The sequence below is a fragment of the Lithobates pipiens genome, unplaced genomic scaffold (genome assembly GCF_037356315.1).
Source record: "Lithobates pipiens isolate NorthernLeopardFrog02 unplaced genomic scaffold, aLitPip1_a1.2 Scaffold_10, whole genome shotgun sequence".
NCBI lineage: Eukaryota > Metazoa > Chordata > Amphibia > Anura > Ranidae > Lithobates > Lithobates pipiens.
In genome coordinates this window covers 108,151,276-108,161,533 of record NW_027507686.1, presented here as the reverse complement: position 1 = coordinate 108,161,533, position 10,258 = coordinate 108,151,276, and the positions used below count along the sequence as shown (strand labels likewise).

At 51.3% G+C, this 10,258-nt stretch overlaps 2 pseudogenes; both read right to left on the bottom strand.

The window, feature by feature from the left end:
- Nucleotides 1–9,103: 9,103 nt before the first annotated feature.
- LOC143944193 (5S ribosomal RNA) lies at nucleotides 9,104–9,222 on the bottom strand (annotated as a pseudogene).
- A 696-nt stretch (nucleotides 9,223–9,918) lies between these two features.
- Nucleotides 9,919–10,037, bottom strand: LOC143948641 (5S ribosomal RNA; annotated as a pseudogene).
- Nucleotides 10,038–10,258: the final 221 nt, after the last annotated feature.

The following is a 10,258-nucleotide window of genomic DNA, read 5'->3' as shown; positions in this document are numbered from 1 at the left end:
AATATCTTCAGGCACTCTCAACTCTCTTGACAAACAGCAAGATGGTCACCTTGGAAACAAGCGGAAAAAACTAGGTCAACGGCAACAACATAAAAAGAAGCCTATGGTATCTGGCTGCTCCGGGACTTTATTTGGGCGCGCAAACCGCCCAGAGCCCGTTTGCAATTGCTTGCCAGACCAAAGGACAAGGGGGGTCTGGGTCTCCCAGAACTGAGACAATACTACAGAGCGACTCTGCTAGCAAGAGTCGTTGATTGGCATTGTAATGGCCCACACAAGCAGTGGGTGGAGATGGAGATTGAGGATGGATCCATTCCCCTATTGACCTCCCCGTGGCTCCTGTCCTCCCTACCAAAAGACATCAGAGATCACCCCGTAGTGGGAGCTACGTTGGCTGTTGTGCGGAGGTTGTTCCGCTGCACACACATTGCTCCCCTGCCGTCACCAATGACTCCGGTTATAGGTAATCCAGACTTCCCACCGGGATTTACCAACAAGAAACTGCGACAGTTGACAGTGGTGGGGAAACAGCGTCTGGGAGAGGTGTGGCCCTCGGGAGGGCTCCCGACCACGCAAACTGTCGCCGAGCTTTCTGACCCTCCGCTTGACTTGTTTAGTGCTTATCAACTTCGTCACTTTCTTCTGGCCATACAAAGGGCCCCCTACACTCCTAGAGACCTGACACCCTATGAATCCATCTGTCACAAAAGGGAACCTGTGCGACACACCCTCTCCCTCCTGTACAACCTATTGAGTAGTCAGGAGGAGGAGTCGACCCCCACCATTTATCCACAAATGGGAGAGGGATTTAGGTATCATATTTACCCCACAACAGATAGGGAAGATCCTGACCTTAGTACATAAAGCTTCCATCGCAAACCAATATCAAGAATCAGGATACAAGATAGTCTCACGCTGGTATAGAGTCCCATACCTTCTGAATAAAATGGATAGATCGATCCCGGATGTTTGTTGGAGGTGAAATTCAGATACGGGGACCATGGGACACCTTTTCTGGGCATGCCCGGCCTTGAGGAACTTTTGGGTTCCCAGCAGCATGCCTTCTACACTTGACCCAACAGCCTGTTCGAAAATACAAAAAAACCCTCACAATGCAACTCCTGAATGCCGCCTGGGCCTGCATTCCCGCACTGTGGAGGCAGCCTCAGCCCCCATCCAAGGTGCTGTGGTATTCCAAAGTCAATCATATTCTCCGGATGGAAGAATTGACCGCCACCCTTCACAACACTGAAGAGGCATTTAGTGTTACATGGAGGCCCTGGAGGTATTTTACTGGTACTCGAGACTACATTCGGGAGGTAAGCAGTGCCTCTGTCCCAGAAAACGACTGAACATCTAACGTTTACCTACGTAGGCCATGTCTGCCCTGGGTGACATTCCCCCCTCCCTTTTTGTCTTTATTTTTCTTTTTTTCCCTGCCGCCATCCCCCCACCTCCTCTCTCTCCGTCTTTGCACTCTCTTCTTCCCCCGTCCTCCCTTTTGACTATGCCTTGTCTCCTTACTAGCCTTCGGGACCCAGAAGAACCCCAGGGTTCTGGACATGACCGGCTCATATTTTACTCTGCTTCACGTAGGTCATGATAAGCTGGCTCGCTGTGGTCCCAGTTGTTCTCCATGATTACATTTGTCTGAACGGAGCTGCACTACTCCGTTACTCAGTACTACTGTACTACATGTCGGAGGTGGGGTTTCTCTCTTTTCTGCATGAAACTGTAGGACTCCCCTCTGAGAACCCAGAGTTATTTGGCTGCCTATTTTCTGTTACCATGTAATTGTGACTCTGGGTCATGCTGTATGGTTGATTGTTATATTTATGTTCTACTTAATAAAAGAATAATAAAAATAAAAAAAAATAAGTCAATGCCAACAACTTAAAACTAAAGCCTGGGGGCGTGGCCTGAACATGGAAGGATAGAGACGTGCACCGCCTGAGCTCCTGGCCGTCTCTCGCCTCAACGGATAATTTCTACAGCTAAACCGCACTATGCCCACCTCAAAGAAAAAGACCGCACACAAACACGGCAAATCTACCCGACCGCCAACTCCGGCAGCGCATTCGAGTGATATTGAGAGGCTTTTTCACCTTTCTCAGCACCGCTCCTCGGACCCCAATATGGCGCCGGAGCGCGCCCACGTGGATGTTGACCGGGCGACCTGCTCCTTGCCGGACTTGGATTCAGAGGCTTCTCAGGCTTCCTTCCTTGCCCCACACATGGGAACACCTCGAGCGCCTCATAGTGCTCTGGACGCTATGGAGACCCCCCGACCGGCGCCACCGGTAGATACGGACCTCCGCCTGCTGTTGCAGGCTCTCCCTACGAGAGCCGACATCACCGCCTTGATTGATAAGGTGGAAGAAACGCTCGTCAGGGGTGAAGTGAAGGACTTGGCAACTAGAGTTACTGGTGGGGAGCATTCCCTCTCGGCCCTGGAGCGGCGGGTGGAGGCAATGGAGGCTTCACAGACAGCACACGTGGACATGCTCCTCACTCAGCAATTACGACTGGAAGAAATGGAAGACCGCAGCCGCAGGAACAACCTGCGGTTGCGGGGGCTACCTGAGGCGACGGGATCTGAGGATCTAGCGGACACTGTCGCTGCAATTTTCCACAGCATTCCTGGAGTAGACTAACCATCCCGCTTGGAGTTTGATAGAGTGCACCGTGCTCTGGGGCCCAGGTCCACAGATCTAACCAGGCCGCGGGATGTCGTATGCCGACTGCACCACTATGGCCTCAAGGAGGAGGTCTTGCGGAAGTCCTGGGAGGCCCCTACTTTGGAGTTCGATGGCGCTGAGGTGAGGATACTCCCAGGCATTTCCCGTGCCACCCTTCAGCGACGTGCCTTACTGAAGCCCCTGCTGGATCTTGCACGGCGCTGTGGAGCTACATATCGTTGGGGCTACCCGTTGTCAGTTACATTCCGTAAGGACCAACGGGTCTTTACTCTCCGGGCTATAGACTCCTTACCTGCTTTGTTTGGGTTCCTGGATGCGGAGCCTATCGCAGTCCCGAACTGGCTGGCGTCTCTGCCCCGCTCGCAGGGACCAGACCTGAATCGTAGCAGAAGAGGTGACTGGCCGCCCAGACAGCAGCGACAAGGCCGCAGACCCAGGGCGCACTCCGGGGAGGACTCCCGCGAGCTCTGAGGTAACTTTTCTTTTATGATCCTTTGCCCGTTGCCCTCCCCCCCCACCCTGCTCACCGATTCCAGTGTGATAGTCGCCGCCGCCGCTGATTATTTCTGAAGTGTGGACACCCTGGACTGCGGTTGCGGCTTAGGCGGTTGGTGCCCCCCCCACCCCGGCTGCCTCCCTACTACTGCCCTGTCTGTCACCCCTCACCCGAGTGCCGTTTGTGGAGCCCCTCCATTACATACCTCACAGGGGGACTGCACCCCTTACAGTGGCTCATCTCTGGATATCAGATTGCAAATCACACCGCAGCTCGCTATCTCAGGTTGCAGGTCCCTCTTTGGGGGGCACTGCCTACTGTAGACTCTAGATTAGTGATGGAACATATTACCTACTGAACTCTACCTTTGTGACAGTGCTCCTTGCCGTGCGGAATGGCTTTTTACTGTGATGTCTGCAGGTTCCTCCGTTACATGTAGCAGGGGAGTTTCAGCCCGGCGGGAGGACACTACCGGAATGTTTTTTCAGCCGGACCGCCAGTGTACCCGTTCCTAATGGACAGTATTTCTGCACAACCGGAATTTTTAGTTCGGGGGCTCAGTCGTTGGCTGGCCCTTACACTTACTGAAGGATTGTAGGACCTAGCTGCAGTGCTCTCTATGGGGAGGGAAGTGGGATGTTTTTTCATCTTTTCATTCCCTTGCTCTCTGTCCTACATGACTGGGTCTCTATATACTGTGTAAATGACATGGGCTATGGTAAAAGCACATCACTTGAATTTTTTAATGAGGGACCTACATTATTTTCACATTGTGTGGGGGGAGACGTTCCTACACGAGTGTCCCGGTGGGCGGCACTTGTTGTTTGGGGGGGTGGGGGGGCGGGGGGACTCGGGGGGGGGGTGATGGTTGTACGTGCCCAGGGGGGCCTCTGGTTGCCCTGCCCGGATACGTTATGACCTGTTACCCATCTTATCAGGGTTGTTGCTCATTAATATGGCTCTCTACATGATTTGTCTGATTTACTTAAACTGTTAACTTGTGGTTTGGTTATTTATTTTCTATATTTATGTGGAATGGTTTTGAGGGGTTGCACATGGTGCATCTATGACCTATAAGAGGCGGGGGGCGGGCCTGTGGAGCTGGTTATCTGGTTTCCTGTCAGTCTCGTCCCCACCAATAGGCCGGCATATTGCCCTGGGGTCACGGTTAGTTCCCCCTGGGACATTATATGCTTTCACTTGATTTATAGGGAGACGAGGGCAATAGGCCCACTCCCGTGCTACAGTTTTCTGTGTTTTTCTTTTCCCCCTTCTCCGCTCTATTTCTTCCCTCTTCTATTCCCTCTTTCTCCTCAATAACTTCTGTCTCCGGATTTTCTTGTCTTTTCTCTCTTGTCTCTCTCTCTGCTTTTTCTCGCTGCACCCCGCTTTCTAGATTCTCTCCCCCTCCCTCCCTTTCTCGTCCCGTCCCCCCCCCTTCTCCCCGCTCTGACCCTTTCTGCACCCTCCCTTCCTCCCCTCTTACCGACCCCATCTACCCTCCCCGGTGTACCCTCCCCCTCTCTCTCTTCCCCATCCCCCCCTTCTCTCCGGTTCAGAGGTTCTCCCGATTGTTCTATGGCGGTGCCACGTGTGAACGTCTTGTCACTTAACGCGAAGGGCCTTAATACGCCTGAAAAGCGCCGCATGCTTCTAGCTGATTTGAAAAGATTACATGCTGATATTGCCTTTATACAAGAGACCCATTTTAAGCCGACTGCACTGCCATACCTACACAATCGACACTTCCAATGGACGTATCACTCCACTAACCCGCTAGCTAAATCCAAAGGGGTCTCCATACTCCTCTCTAGTAGACTTCCGTGGTGTTGCCAGGGATCCCTGTTAGATCCTTCAGGCAGATATGTGTTCCTTAAGGGGCTTATTGGTCAAGTGCAGGTGACTTTGGCGGCCGTGTACGCTCCTAACGAACTCCAAGCCACTTTTCTAGAGAGGACCATGGAAAAACTGCAGGAATTTAAGGTTGGGCAATTACTGCTCGGAGGGGATTTTAATGCCCCGCTGATCCCCTCTGTAGACACGTCGTCCGGCCGGACATCCATGCCGATTGCTCAGCTTAAACGCATTGCGAGGACATTGCATGACTCACAACTTATAGATGTCTGGAGGTTACAACATTCGGGAGAAAAAGATTACACGTTTTACTCCCCCATGCACAAACTTTATACACGAATCGACTACTTTCTAATTCCCCACTCCCAATTGCACGCGGTTGAATGCTCTTCCATAGGCGACAGGACTTGGTCAGATCATGCGCCGATCTCCCTTACATACAGGCTGACTGACGCTTCCTCCCTGACGAATAGATTTTGACGACTAAACAAAAGTCTCCTACAGACCCCGGAAGTCCTAGATGATGTCACCAACATGTTGCGATGTTATTTACAGGAAAATGACCTCCCAGACTGTCCCTCAGGTGTTCTATGGGAGGCCCACAAAACGGTAGTGCGGGGGGTCCTGATACGACACGGTGCACAGATAAAACGGGAACGCGCCGAGCGGCTGAACCAGCTTCTGGAACGGCTGCGCGTCGTGGAGGCCAGACACAAACATGCTCCCTCACAACCCTCTGAAAATGACCTACTGATGATTAGAAAGCAGATTACGGACCTGCTACATTATAGAGCTAAAGCTGCCATTCAATCTTGCCGCAGGATGACTTACGAGTCAGGTGACAAATGCGGGAAGCTTCTGGCAAGACTGGTCAGGGAACGTAGGCTTCTGACGTATGTTCCACATGTAGTGGCGCCAGGAGGACGGAAGGTCCACTTACCCATGCACATAACCCGTGAGTTTAGAAACTTTTATTCGGACCTGTACAACCTACAGACGGGCCCCACGTCCCCAACCGCCCTGACTGACTACTTGGAAAAATCTCAAATGCCCTCTTTATCCCCAACAGGGAGGGAGGAACTGGAATCCCCCATCACTTTGACAGAAATTCATAAAGCTATAGGGACAATGAAGCCAGGGAAGGCCCCGGGACCGGACGGATATACGCTGCAATACTACAAACGCCTGTTAGATCTGCTAGGGCAGCCCATGCTTGCTCTATTCAACGCAATAGGGGAAGGCGGGGAGTTCACTAGAGATTCCTTAGCCGCTCACATCTCGGTGATTCATAAAGAGGGGAAGGACCCGGCATGCTGCGGTAGTTTCCGGCCGATCTCTCTCCTAAATTTGGATCTCAAAATTTACACCAAGATCTTGGCTACTAGGCTAGCAGGCCATCTCCAGCGACTGATTCATTTGGATCAGGTTGGATTTATTCCTTCCCGTGAGGCCAGAGATGGTACCACGAAGGTGCTGAATCTGATTCATGTGGTGAGAAAAGCGGGATTACCATGCGTACTGTTAAACACGGATGCTGAAAAGGCTTTTGACCGTGTAAATTGGCCATTTATGTTTGCGGTACTTCGGCATGTGGGGCTGGGAGACACAATGATTGCACGTATATCTGGGGTGTACTCCAAGCCGACTGCCCAAGTTAAGGTTAATGGGGCGTTGTCAACTCCTTTACCAATAACTAATAGGACACGTCAGGGTTGTCCACTGTCTCCTCTCCTGTTCGCATTGACTCTAGAGCCTTTTTTGGCCACGGTAAGGCTGAACCCGGATATACAGGGAGTAGCTGTGGGGGGTGTGCAACACAAATTATCGGCATACGCCGACGATATGCTTTTCACATTAACTAACCCAGGCATTTCCTTACCCAACCTGCTCAAAGAGTTCGAGGTATACGGGAAGTTGTCTAACCTGAAGATCAACTTTACCAAATCGGAAGCCATGGGGATATTGCTCCCGCCACGGTTGCTCACTGCTCTGCAGTCCAGCTTTCAATTCAAGTGGACAATGACCGCCCTGACCTACCTAGGCACTGCTATTCCTCCAGACCTTGCAGACCTATATACATGCAATTTCCCCCCTTTATTGACTAAGACGCGGCTGCTCTTGGACTCATGGCACAAAGGGACACATTCCTGGTTCGGTAGATGTAATCTACTAAAAATGTGCATCTTGCCAAAATTTCTGTATTTATTTCAGACTCTGCCGATCAAAATCCCCCTGTTTATTTTAAACAGGTACAGGCATTGTTTACCCGCTTTGTCTGGGCACAGAAGCAGCCTCGGATACCATGTTCCCAACTGTCCCTTCCAAAACGATACGGAGGTGTGGCGTTACCAGACGTCAAGCAGTATTATAGTGCCTCCCACCTGAGTAGGGTGATTGATTGGGTTCGCAACCTTCCCACCAAATTGTGGGCCCAGATAGAACAACACCAGTGCCCAGTCCCGTTGAAGTCTGCCCTATGGTGCAGGGCCGCGTTGCCGAAGGAAGTGAAAGCCCACCCGCTTATAGGCAACACCCGATACCAGAGTGAGAAGGCGGCATTCCAACACTCCCTGACGACCGTGTCGTCCCCGCAGACACCGATTCTCGGTAACCCTAGATTCCCGCCGGGTCTACCGACTACGCAGTTTTGACGATTACGTGACTCCGACCTTACTAGGGCATCTCAGCCGTATCCCTCGGCTCATTCTAGACCGCTGACTGTGTTTGAGGAGCACTTCTCTGACACGGAACCTATCTCCCAACTTCTCTCTAAAATGTATGTTTTACTGAATACACTGCCGCCGACGCACCGGATCTCTAGTCTTGCGAAATGGGAGGAGGACCTGGGCTGCACCTTCACGCCTGCGCAGATTACACAGGTTCTACGGTTCACCCTGAAATCTTCAATATGCACCAAAACACAGGAGTTGAATTATAAAATCCTCACAAGATGGTACATGACTCCTAGCCGCCTCCACCTTATCTTCCCGGACACGTCTGCACATTGCTGGCGTTGCGGGGAAGATGGAGGTACGCTCATACATGTTTTTTGGTCCTGCCCCAAGCTTATGGACTTTTGGACTGCAGTCCGAAATATTGCCCAAAAATTTACGGAGTGGCAAATCCCGAATGACCCGGCCTTCTTCCTCTTCCTCTTACATATATCGGACCTGCCCCCTAGGAGATATGCACGGTCAATCTTGCGCCATCTCACCAACGCGGCCAAATCTTGTAACCCTCTGCTCTGGAAGCAACAAACTCCCCCTTCCGTGGCCATGTGGCTACGGAGGGTGGAAGAAATTAACAAAATGGAAGATCTGACAATGACTGCCCAGGATAGGCAGGAAATTTATCGAAAGACCTGGTCCCTCTGGAATGTGTTTGTGTACTCGACAGAAGGCAGAGCCCTTCTCGGGCACTAGGGGGAGTTAGGTGGGCTGACAGGCGTTCGTGCGGGGTACTCTGAATCTCCTCCGCTCCCCTTCCCTAATCTCTTCCTTACCCCTCCTTCCCTTATCCTCCTTTTCCCTCAATCCTCCCCCTCTCTTTTCACTATTTCTCTCTTCTATCCCATCCCCCCTTTCTGCATTTTTCATACTCCCCCACCAGGCCCAACCCTGCTTAGCCTCTGAGACCAAACGAGATTGGGCGCTTTCAGGGCGTTGTGCCCATAGGCAATATCTTTGTGCACTCTCAACCCTCTTGACAAATGCCAAGATGGTCACCTTGGGAAACAAGGGAAAAAAAACAGGTCAAAGCCAACAACATAAAAAGAATCCTACGGCATCCGGTATTCCCAGGCGATCTCCCAATCAAGACACTAACCAGGCCAGATCCTTCTATGTCACCTGGTCTTCCCAGGCAGTCTCCCATCCAGGTACTAACCAGGCCTGACGCTGCTAAGCCTCTGAAATCAGACGAGATCGGGTGCTTTCAGGGTGATGTGGCCGTAAGCGTTCTCTTCAAGACACGCCCAACCCTCTTGACAAATGCCAAGATGGTCGCCTGGAGAAACAAGCGAAAAAAACAGTTCAAAGCCAACAACATAAAAAGAAGCCTATGGCACCTGGTATTTCCAGGCGGTCTCCCATCCAGGTACTAACCAGGCCCGACACTGTTTAGCCTCTGAGATCAGATGAGATTGGGCGCTTTCAGGGTGATGGGGCCGTAGGTGATCTCTTTGGGCACTCTCAACCCTCTTGTTAAACGCCAAGATGGTCACCTTGGGAAACAAGCGAAAATAAACAGGTAAACGCCAACAACATAAAAAGAAGCCTACGGCATCTGGTATTCACAGATGGTCTCCCATACAGGTATTAACCAGGCCGTACACTGCTAGGCCTCCGAGATCAGATGAGATTGTGCGCTTTCAGGGTGATGTGTCCATAGGTGTTCTATTTAGACACTCTCAACCCTCTTGACAAATACCAAAATGATTATCTTGGGAAACAAGTGAAAACAAAACAGGTCAACGCCAACAACATAGACCCTGGCGGTCTCCCATCTGACCCAGAACCTGCTTAGCCTCTGAGATCGGGGGCTTTCAGGGTGATGTGACCTCAGGCGAACGCTTTGGGACATACTCAAAACTCTTGACTGATGCTAAAATGGTCACCTTGGGAAACAAGCGAAAGAAAAACAGGTCAAAGCCAACAATATAAAAAGATTCCTACGGCACCTTTAATTAGGTACTATCCAGGCCGGACCCTGCTTAGCCTCTGAGATCAGATGAGATTGGGCGCTTTCAGGGGGATGTGGCCGTAGGAGATTTCTTTGGGCTCTCTCAGCCCTCTTGACAAATGCCAAGATGATCACCTTGGGAAACAAGTGGAAAAAAAAAACCATGTCAACGCCAACAACATAAAAAGAATCCTACGGCACCTGGTATTCCCAGTTGGTCTCCCATCCAGTTACTAATCAGGCCCGACAATGCTTAGCCTCCGAGATCAGACAAGATCAGGCACTTTCAAGGTGATGGGGCCATAGGCGATCTCTTCAGGCACTCTCAACCATCTTGACAAACGCCAACATGGGCATCTTGGGAAACAAGCGAAAAAAACCAAGTCATTGCCAACATTGGAGGCTAAGCAGGGTTGGGCAATCAGTTTCCTTGCCTGAAATAGGCATCTCAGAACTGCCATCTGGCTACTTCCCGGGTTTCCAACTCCTTCAACTAATCCCAGGAGACAATACTTCGCCTCCATCCTGG